The sequence below is a fragment of the Phoenix dactylifera genome, chromosome 7, assembly GCF_009389715.1.
Source record: "Phoenix dactylifera cultivar Barhee BC4 chromosome 7, palm_55x_up_171113_PBpolish2nd_filt_p, whole genome shotgun sequence".
In the NCBI taxonomy this organism is placed as follows: domain Eukaryota; kingdom Viridiplantae; phylum Streptophyta; class Magnoliopsida; order Arecales; family Arecaceae; genus Phoenix; species Phoenix dactylifera.
This window is the reverse complement of record NC_052398.1, coordinates 15,765,070-15,775,567: the sequence shown is the minus strand read 5'-3', so window position 1 is coordinate 15,775,567 and position 10,498 is coordinate 15,765,070.

Here is a 10,498-nt window from a genome sequence, read left to right as displayed (position 1 = left end):
TTGTTAAAATGCAATGGCCATATTAAAAATATCACCATATGGGACATGTCCATGATGTCATATATTTTTTATTTTATTTACAAAAGTGAACTTTGGTGTAATATTACAGTTGTTTCATTATTATCTAAATATTATGAGTTCAAAATATAGAAACAACCTTTCAGCATACATTCAAAATCTTGTTAGCAAAAGATTTGTGCACCAGGGAGTCTTTTAAATATTTTCCTCTAGAATTTATAAACTAAATAGGGTTGAAAATAGGTTCAAGTATTTAGATATCCATAGTTGTATCTTCTTTTTTGGACAAATATCAATGTAGATTTAAAATATAGGTTGGATGCTAAAATTTGTGTTTATATCTATCTAGATTCAAATAAAAAGCAAATCTAGGCAAATACTATCCTGTTAATATTCAACAAACTAAATCTCACATTTCTAACTAATTTTTCTTCGTGTGTAATTAGGCTTGGGATCATCAAATAAATGGATCCTATAATTCACCTTTTAAAAGATGTAATGATTACTAATTTCAAACTAATTTGAAGTACTAAAAAAAATAAAACATGTATTTGAAAAGTTAAATTTGGGTATATTTATGATGAAATTACAGAATGAAGGCATGATAGATCTTAAATTAAGATGGCAAATGGGTCGGGTTGGATGCATGTTGGGTCAAAACTTTGTCAACCTGAATCGAATAATGTATTAAATAGATCAAAAATCTTAATACAAACCTAAGCTTTTTCTTAAACACATAACTTGATCTGACCTACATAAACTATTTATTAAATAGATTGAATTAGGTTAAATAGGTTAAGTAGATTTTTGACGAGTTAAATAGTTTAAACATATTAAGTGTGTTTTTAACGGATTAAATGGGTTAAACAAGTTAAACAGATTAAATAGAATAAGCGGGTTAGATTAAATGGGTCTGAAATGCATTAACTAAGTCATAAATGGGTTAAACGATTTAGATTATGAAGTGAACCAATTATTAAATGAGTCAAAGCATGTTAAATAGGTCATAGGTCCAAAATTGAACCCAATCTATGAAATAAATAGGTCTAGGTAGGTAGACCTTTTTATGACCCAAATAAATTTATGCTAAACAAGAACATGCTTAAAGTAGGTTGGATTAACATATTGGGTCATAAATTGCCACTCCTATATAAAATCATGAAAATATTGTTTTTTCCATCCTTTTCATTCTTTTTGGGAAACAAAATGAAAAACTTAATTGTAGACATGTTAGTTATTCCATGAGCATTAGAAATAATTTTTTAAAGAAAAGAAGGTCAGATACTTAGGTTGGTATGTGCATCTTGTGCTGCAAATAGCTATCAATTATACTTAAGGCCAGCCAATTAAGTTATCATCTTTAATATGATCATATCTCAATTATATAACCCAAAGGGCAAAGAATATAGTGCATTTAGAGAGATTCTCAAGACTCTACATAGTTCGGTTTACCTCTTATTACTGTAAAAGTAATAAAGTTCCCATACTACCCTTGATGTGAAAAAATAAGCTTTTATAATCGATGAGCCTATTGCATCCATCAATCAAATATTCCTTCTAATTAAAACATGCTCACTAAGGCATTCCAAGTAACATAATAATCTGAGGGACTAACCTCAATTCATGGCCTCATATAAATAGAGGAAGTGCCAAATATATGGATGCAAAACATGTTATACTCATCCTTAATATATATAATAAGAAACAACAGCCACCAAAACTCTATTTTTGTTATAAAATCTTGACTTTTCATCTTCACCTCTAGATGGATATTCATCTGAATTCATCCATGACTATTCAACTTCTCATAACCCTCCAATTTCATCATTAATAATTAATTAATGTATTTATGGCCTTTGATTTGGCCTATAAATGGATGATATGTAGTCTTGTACCGTGAGAAAAAAAAAGCAAGAAAGAATAAAAGAGCCATTTGTATCTCATGCTCTCTTGTGTTTTCTTTCTCTTTATTTTCTATTGCTTTATCACTTTTACTTTTAGTTTCATACCACATTATCAGCACGAGACTCTAACCAACTAAGGGTCTTCACTTATTTGTGGTAATATATTTTTCTTCCCTTTTATTTCATAATGTCAAATATCACCAAGCTTGAATTTGTAGCTCTTGACATATCCGGCAAAAATTATTTGTCATGAACTCTTGATGCCGAGATCCATTTGGATGCAATGAATTTTGGAGAAACTATAAAAGAAGAAAATGACGCATCCCTGCAGGATCGCGCCAAAGCAATGATCTTCCTTCGCCACCATCTCCATGAAAGCTTGAAAGCCGAATATCTTACAGTGAAAGATCCACATGTCCTTTGGCGAAGGAAAATATATTACCTACGAATATATGATCTTTCCAAAAGTCCACTACGAATGGTTCACCTACGGCTGCAGGATTTTAAAACTGTAAGTGAGTATAATTCCGCAGTATTCAAAATTAGCTCTCAATTAAAATTATGCGGAGAAAAATTACTGAACAGGATATGTTAAAAAAAAACATATTCTACTTTTCATGCTTCAAATGTGCTCCTACAGCAGCAGTATCGAGAGTGGGATTTTAAAAGATATTCTGAGCTGATATCATGCCTACTTGTTGCTTAGCAAAATAATGAACTTCTGATGAAAAATCATCAATCACGACCAACTGGTTCAGATCCATTCCCTGAAGTGAATGCTGCATCATCTGTTCATCATAGACATGATCGTGGTCATAGTCAGGGACGTGGCCGTGGTAATGGTCGTGGTCGTAATAACCATTGGTATCGCAGAGGCCACCACGGCGTAAATTTTAAGAAATCAGCAAACAAGGAGGAGAAACCACTGAAGTCCTCTAAAAATAAAGAAAGTGATTGCTATCGATGTGGCATGAAAGGACATTGGTCACGTACTTGCCGTACGGCCAAACACCTTGTTGACCTTTACCAAGCTTCACGAAAAGGAAAAGGAAATGGTGTAGAAACAAATTTTGTTGAAGATCAAGATGCACTGAACATCACCAATTTAGATGTCTCTGATTTTTTTGAGAATGCTGACGGAAAGTTTGAATACCTGAGTGGTAATGGAAATGTTCAATATGATTAAATCTTGTTTTTCCTTTTAGAAATCTTCTTTACTTTGAAGCATGTTATATTTAATTTTTGTATGATGATCTCTTTTGTAATAAAATATATATGGTGCTCCATTTTCTTAATTACTAACTTCTATGTTTTATGCATCTTTAATGCTTATATGTACTTTATTTTTATTTTTTTTAAAGAATATGGATTCATTTGGAATCAATGATGGAGATTTGTGTCTAGCAGACAGTGCAACAACACACACCATTCTCAAAAATAAAGCATATTTTTTCCAGCTAAAACTAGCTGAAGCAAATATTAATACAATATCTGGTATTGCAAATCTAATTGAAGGCTTCGGAAGAGCCTGTATGGTGTTGCCTAGAGCAACAATATTATCAATAAGCGATGCCTTGTTTTGTAGTAGATCCCAAAGGAACTTACTAAGTTTTAGAGATATACGTAAAAATGGTTATCATATTGAGACCATAAATGAGAATGATAAAGAATATCTCTATATTACATCGCTTATCTCTGGCAAGAAGCATATGGTGGAAAAATTGCCAACATTTTCCTCTGGATTATATTATACTTATATCAATTCAATAGAATCCAATGTTGTGATTAATCAGAAGTTAATCAATCCAAAGACTTTTGTTCTTTGGCATAACCGCTTAGGTCATCCAGGAGCAATAATGATGAGAAGAATTATTGAAAATTCATATGAACACCCATTAAAGAACCAGAAGATTCTTTTATCAAATGAATTATCATGTGCTGCTTGTGCTCAAGGAAAATTGATTGCTAGGCCATCCCCAACTAAAATTTGGATTGAATCTCCTATATTTTTAGAACGGATTCAAGGGGATATATATGTGGGCCTATTATTCCATCATGTGGACCATTTCGATATTTTATGGTATTAATAGATGCCTCAACACGTTGGTCACATGTTAGTCTATTATCCACCCGTAATGCGGCATTTATGAGACTCCTTGCCCAAATAATCTGGTTAAGAGCTCAATTTCTGGATTATACAATCAAGAAAATTCGTCTTGATAATGCAGGAGAGTTTACATCCCAAGCTTTTAATGATTATTGCATGTCAATTGGGATTACTGTTGAGCATCCTGTGGCCCACACGCATACACAAAATGGTCTAGCAGAATCTCTGATTAAACGCCTGCAGCTAATTGCTAGACCATTACTTATGTGAACAAAGTTGCCTAGTTCTATTTGGGGACATGCTATATTACATGCTGCAGCACTAATTCGAACTAGGCCAACTGCTCATCATGAATACTCCCCATTACAGTTTGTTTCTGGCAAAAAACCAGATATATCCCATCTAAGAATCTTTGGTTGTGCAGTATACGTTCCAATTGCCCCACCACATCGCACAAAGATGGGTCCTCAAAGGAGATTGGGAATTTATATTAGATTTGAATCTCCGTCAATTATTAAATATCTTGAACCATTGACTGGAGATCTTTTTATAGCACGTTTTGCTGATTGTCAATTTGATGAAACAATATTCCCCGGATTAGGGAGAGAAAAACAAAAGCTAGAAAAACAGGAACTCTCATGGAATGCATCATCAATATCTCATTTTGATCCTCGTACAAATCAGTCTGAACTGGAAGTTCAGAAAATTATTCATTTGCAAAAGGTTGCAAATCAATTACCAGATGCATTTACTGATGCTAAGAAAGTAACCAAGTCACATATACCAGCTGTAAATGCTCCTGCTCGAATTGGAGTTCCAAAGGAACAAACTACTAACACATTAGCAAATGAGTCTCTCATATGCCAGAAGCATGGTAGACCTCTTGGTTCCAAAGATAAATATCCAAGAAAGAGATGAGAGCAAAATAAACAAGTTGGCACCACTTTAGTTCTTGATCCTCCTGAAGAGGTTATGGCACAAAATCCAGTAGTAGACATAACTAAAGAAACAACTCCAGAAGAGTGTCAGGCGCTTGAAAATGATGAAAGAATTGCAAATATTGAGAATGAAGAAATCTCAATAAGTTATGTCACTACAGGAAAAAGATGGAACCAAAATAAAGTAATGGTTGATGAAATATTTGCATATGCAGTAGTTACTGATTTAATAAAAGAAAGCGAGGATCTTGAAACGAAGTTCATTCGAGAATGTCGACATAGAAATGATTGGCCAAAATGGAAAGACACAATCCAAGCCGAATTAAATTCGCTTGCAAAGCGAAATGTATTTGGACCTGTAGTCCAAACGCCTGAAAATATACAACCTGTTGGCTACAAGTGGGTATTTATACAGAAAAGAAATGAGAATAATGAGGTCATCGGATACAAAGCATAACTTGTAGCACAAGGTTTCTCACAGAGACCTGGAATTGATTATGAGGAGACATATTCTCCTGTAATGGATGCAACTATATTTAGGTTTTTAATTAGTCTGGCAATTTCTGAGGGACTTCATATGCGTCTTATGGATGTGGTCACAGCTTATTTATATGGATCACTTGATAATGATATTTATATGAAAGTCCCTGAAGGACTGAAAATGCCTGAAGCATGTAGTTCAAAACCCCGAAAAATGTATTCAATCAAGTTATAAAAATCTTTGTATGGATTAAAGCAATTTGGATGAATGTGGCATAATTGTCTTAGTACATACCTCCTGAAGGAAGGATATATTAACAAAGCTATTAGCCCATGTGTTTTTATAAAGAAATCAAAATATGGGTTTGTTATTATTGCAGTGTATGTTGATGATCTCAACATCATTGGGACTCCTAAAGAGCTTGCAGAAGCAGTCTTATACTTAAATAAAGAATTTGAGATGAAAGATCTTGGAAAGACAAAATTTTGTCTCGGCTTGCAGATTGAGCATTTATCAGATGGAATATTTGTTCATCAATCTAATTACATAGAAAAGGTGTTAAAATTTTTTTACATGGATAAAGCTCATCCATTGAGTGCCCCAATGGTTGTTTGATCCTGTGATATAAAGAAGGACCCTTTTCGTCCTCGAGAAGATAACGAAGAGATTCTTGGCCCTGAAGTGTCGTATCTCTGTGCAATTGGTGCACTAATATATCTTGCTAACTATACGCGGCCGAACATAGCTTTTTCTGTTAATTTATTAGCAAGATATAGTTCGGCACCAACACGGAGACATTGGAATGGTGTTAAACACATATTTCATTATCTTCGAGGAACAACTGATTTGGAATTATTATATTCAAAGCAACCAAAACCGGAACTAGTTGGATATGCAAATGTTGGATATTTGTCTGACCCACATAAAGGGCGATCACAAACATGATATTTATTCACATATGGTGGTACTGCTATATCTTGGCGATCTATAAAGCAAACTATCACTGCCACTTCTTCCAATCATACCGAGATACTTGCGCTTCATGAAGCAAGTCGAGAATGTGTGTGGTTGAGATCTTTACTTCAACATATCTATGAAGAATGTAATCTTCCAACAATCAGCAAGAAGTCAACAATAATATACGAGGATAATACTGCATGTATTGCTCAAATAGAAAGAGGATATATTAAAGGTGATAGAACCAATCACATCTCACCAAACTTCTTTTTCACATATGAACTCTAGAAGAAGGGTGAAATAGATGTTCGACAGATTCACTCAAGTAAAAATCTAGCAGACTTATTCACCAAAGCATTGCCTGCAACAACATTTAAGAAACGAGTACAGAAGATTGGTATGTGTCAACTCAGAGCTATTTGTTGACATGCTCACATGAGGGGGAGGCTTATACGCACTGTACTCTTTTTTACTTCGCCTAGGTTTTGTCCCATTGGGTTTTCCTAGCAAGGTTTTTAATGAGACAGTTTGAGAAGCGTATAATGAGAATATTGTACTCTTTTTTCTTCACTAGGATTTTTATCCCACAGAGTTTTTTTCTAGTAAGATTTTAATGAGGCATTTTCTTAAGAGATGAATATCCAAGGGGGAGTGTTATAAAATCTTGACTTTTCATCTTCACCTCTAGATGGATATTCATCTGAATTCATTTATGACTATTCAACTCCTCATAACCCTCCAATTTCATCATTAATGATCAATTAATGTATTTATGGCCTTTAATCTTATGGCCTTTGATTTGGCCTATAAATGGATGATATGTAGTCTTGTACCATGAGGAAAAAAAACAAAAAAGAATAAAAGAGCCATTTGTATCTCATGCTCTCTTGTGTTTTCTTTCTCTTTATTTTCTATTGCTTTATTACCTTTTACTTATAGTTTTATACCAATTTTGCTTTTAAATTTGTTGACATTTGTTATAGTCCCTGCTCCTAATTAAAGCAATTGTTGCATGATCCCTCTCCGATTTTATTTTTTATCCAAAACGCGTCTGCAGGATCTGGAGACACCCGCCTCATATGCCCAGGCTCTAGAACGAGTCTTTCCGATATGGGACTATTGGGCCTCACAATTTCTATAGTCATTATATTTTCTAGCAATAACATTCTAGTAGTGAAAATTCTCGAAGGTTCAAGATAGTAGAATCCACATCATTTCATTATCATCTATCAAACCTCCATACTTTCCAGTGACTAACTGATGCACACCCATGCATTCATCTAGCTAGCCATCTGCTATTTCCTTATTTCTAAAGAGAGGAAAACAAGGTGAGCCGTCAAGACATAGCCTGCAGGCTCCTCAAACGCAAGAACTACTTTTAGTGGGTAAACCAGCCCCAGCCATCGCAAAGTCCCTAAGTTTGCCTTTCAACCACAAGCCCGATCGATCATGGCCCACATGCAAATCTTAGACCAATTAGTTTGAACTTGCAGTATAGGGGTGTAAAGATATTGGAGTAGCTGGACATCCAGAAGTACATGAACTGTGATAAAGGTTAGGTCAAGGTTTGCGCCCGAAAGTCTTTGGGATCCAAGAGCTAAGATGATTAGGGAATTGGCCCATCAAAAATGGGAATGGGCAAGGTCAAATAAACCAAGGACCTACGAACTCTTCAGTCAATCTCAGGACAACTACGAAATCTATGCAGGAATTTGATACGATAATCCAAGGCCAAATGGATGGAGACAAAATGCCGGTTTAGATACTCCAAACACTGGTCAGTCCAAGTGCGAGACTTGTAAATCTATACTAGAATCTATTATAATAACATGCTCCAAATCCGCATATCCGGCATGTTGCTCTAAATCAGGTTAAGCCACCTGACTGAGGCCGAATTTCTCAGCATTTGGCTCGGCTGACCAATTTGATAAAGAATTAGTTAGGCTCTGAATATCGGCTGGTCACAAGGTCAGTGTACAAAAAGTCTTACCTGAAATGGAATGACCAAGTCTATGAGCTCCTTAGGGGACATAAAGTCCCCAAATTCTGAAGATTCTTTGGAGATGATAATCTATCTACTATGGAGCATATAGATCAACTTTCAATCCAATGTGGAGAAGACGAGAGTAATGACTTCCATAAGCTCAAGAGTCTTCGCTAATTCTTACTAAATCAGCCTTCATTTAGTATGCCAACCTACCATCCAAATCTATATATACGTGGCTGGACCTCAAGAGCCAGTTCGATGGATAGTTCTATAGAATTGAGCAAGAGATGTTCCTAGACTATCTAGCTAGGTTGACTCAACAGCCTGGAGAATTTGTTGAAAAATATATTGCCAGGCTTAAAAGGACTAAAAACATATGTTATACTTCGCCATGGAGGCTAAGTATGTCAAAATCGCCCAAAATGGTTTCTGTCTTGAGTAGAGAAAGGTCATATGGAAGGAGTTGTCCAATATGTTCTAGCTCATTACACAAGCTATGAATTACAATAGGGCAGAGGAAAGCAGATAAAGGGATACACATAGGGATGGCAACAGATTGGATATGAGTCAGGTCGGCTAATACCCATATCCACCCCACAATTAAAAATCATGTACCCATACCTGCCTCACACTTGTCTCGGGTTGGATAAAGTAGATGGGGTAGGTTATGGTCGGTCAGGTCGGGTAGACAAGACGGGTCGAGTCGAATCAGGTTGGGTCGAGTTTAGGTTGGATAATTATAACTTATAGCTGCAATTAATAAGATTACAACTGCTATATGATAGATGGTGAAGCTTATAGTTTATTCTCTTTTGACCCAATTTTTGATTCAAATAGAGAAAATCTTAGTGCACATCAATAACTGTAATATATTCTAATAAGAAACATTTCGATGCTTGAGTCATATTAATTGAGGGCTTAGAAATAAAACAAACAAAAATAATCAATTATTGTGATTTTTGTAGAATATATATGTTTTCTAAATTTCAATAATAATAAATTTCTAAGTAAAGTGGGGAGGGATGACCAAGGCAAATGGGGCTAGGAATGAACCAAGGGATGGGGTGGATTAAAGTTATATTATGTCAGATCGAGTTCGGTGTGGGGCATACCATTATTTGTGCCCGACCCAAATCCGCTTCGGGTATTATATCTAAAACTCATACCTAACACCCAGTTTAAACGGGTAGGATAAAACCTGCCTCGTCTGATAGGGCTGCGTTGGGTACCTGATGGGTTAGCTAAAATTGCCACCCTTAGACATACGTGAGGGATCCCAACTATCAGATTTTGACTGTTGATATTGTCCTCAATCAATTGATGGCCAATGTGGATGGGCACAATGAGATGGCTGGGGTCAAAATACTAATTGGCAGGCCATATGTGTGCAAGGTTTTGAGCAAGCCAAATACAGATAATCGGCCATCAATGGAGGTCAATTGCCCCCTAGGAACAAAACTAAACACTTATTTGACATAACCAGTGTAGAGTAGATTTTCGACTGCTTGTTGAAAGGTAAGTGTGTTAAGTTGCTTGAAGGGCATAAAATCTCTTATCCTAAGGAATTAAAAGATAAGAAATGTTGCAGATGGCATAAAAATGGAGTTATAATACTAATAATTCTATCATTCTCTACAATGTCTTAAAGAAAGCAGTTATGGATAGAGGGCTAAGATTCCCTGAGGGGGCTAAGGGAGTGATGTTGGTTGTTGGTGATCCATTCTTCAAGGTGAATCTTAACATTATCCTGAATTATTTATCCAAATTCTCTCCACCAAGATAAAAGAATGATTGGAGAAGAAAAGGCCAGTGCGTTTTCTTTCTTTTTTTTTGGCTTTTTTGTTTTGGGCATTCACTCCTTGATTCCCATAAAATGGGTTTACATTGATATATATAACAAATAATTTGACTGTGAATAGAAGAATCTCTAAACTATTCTTTCAGTAGGACAAAGGTGTAGGATTTTAGCGGGATTCCATCTTGGTTCTAGATATGTAAATAAACCCAAGCGCAGTTAAAATGACCATGCACTACCACCGGTACTCTAAATGAATGCTTGTCACCAACTAAGTTTATTTCTACGTCAGACTTCCAGCTTTAGCATTG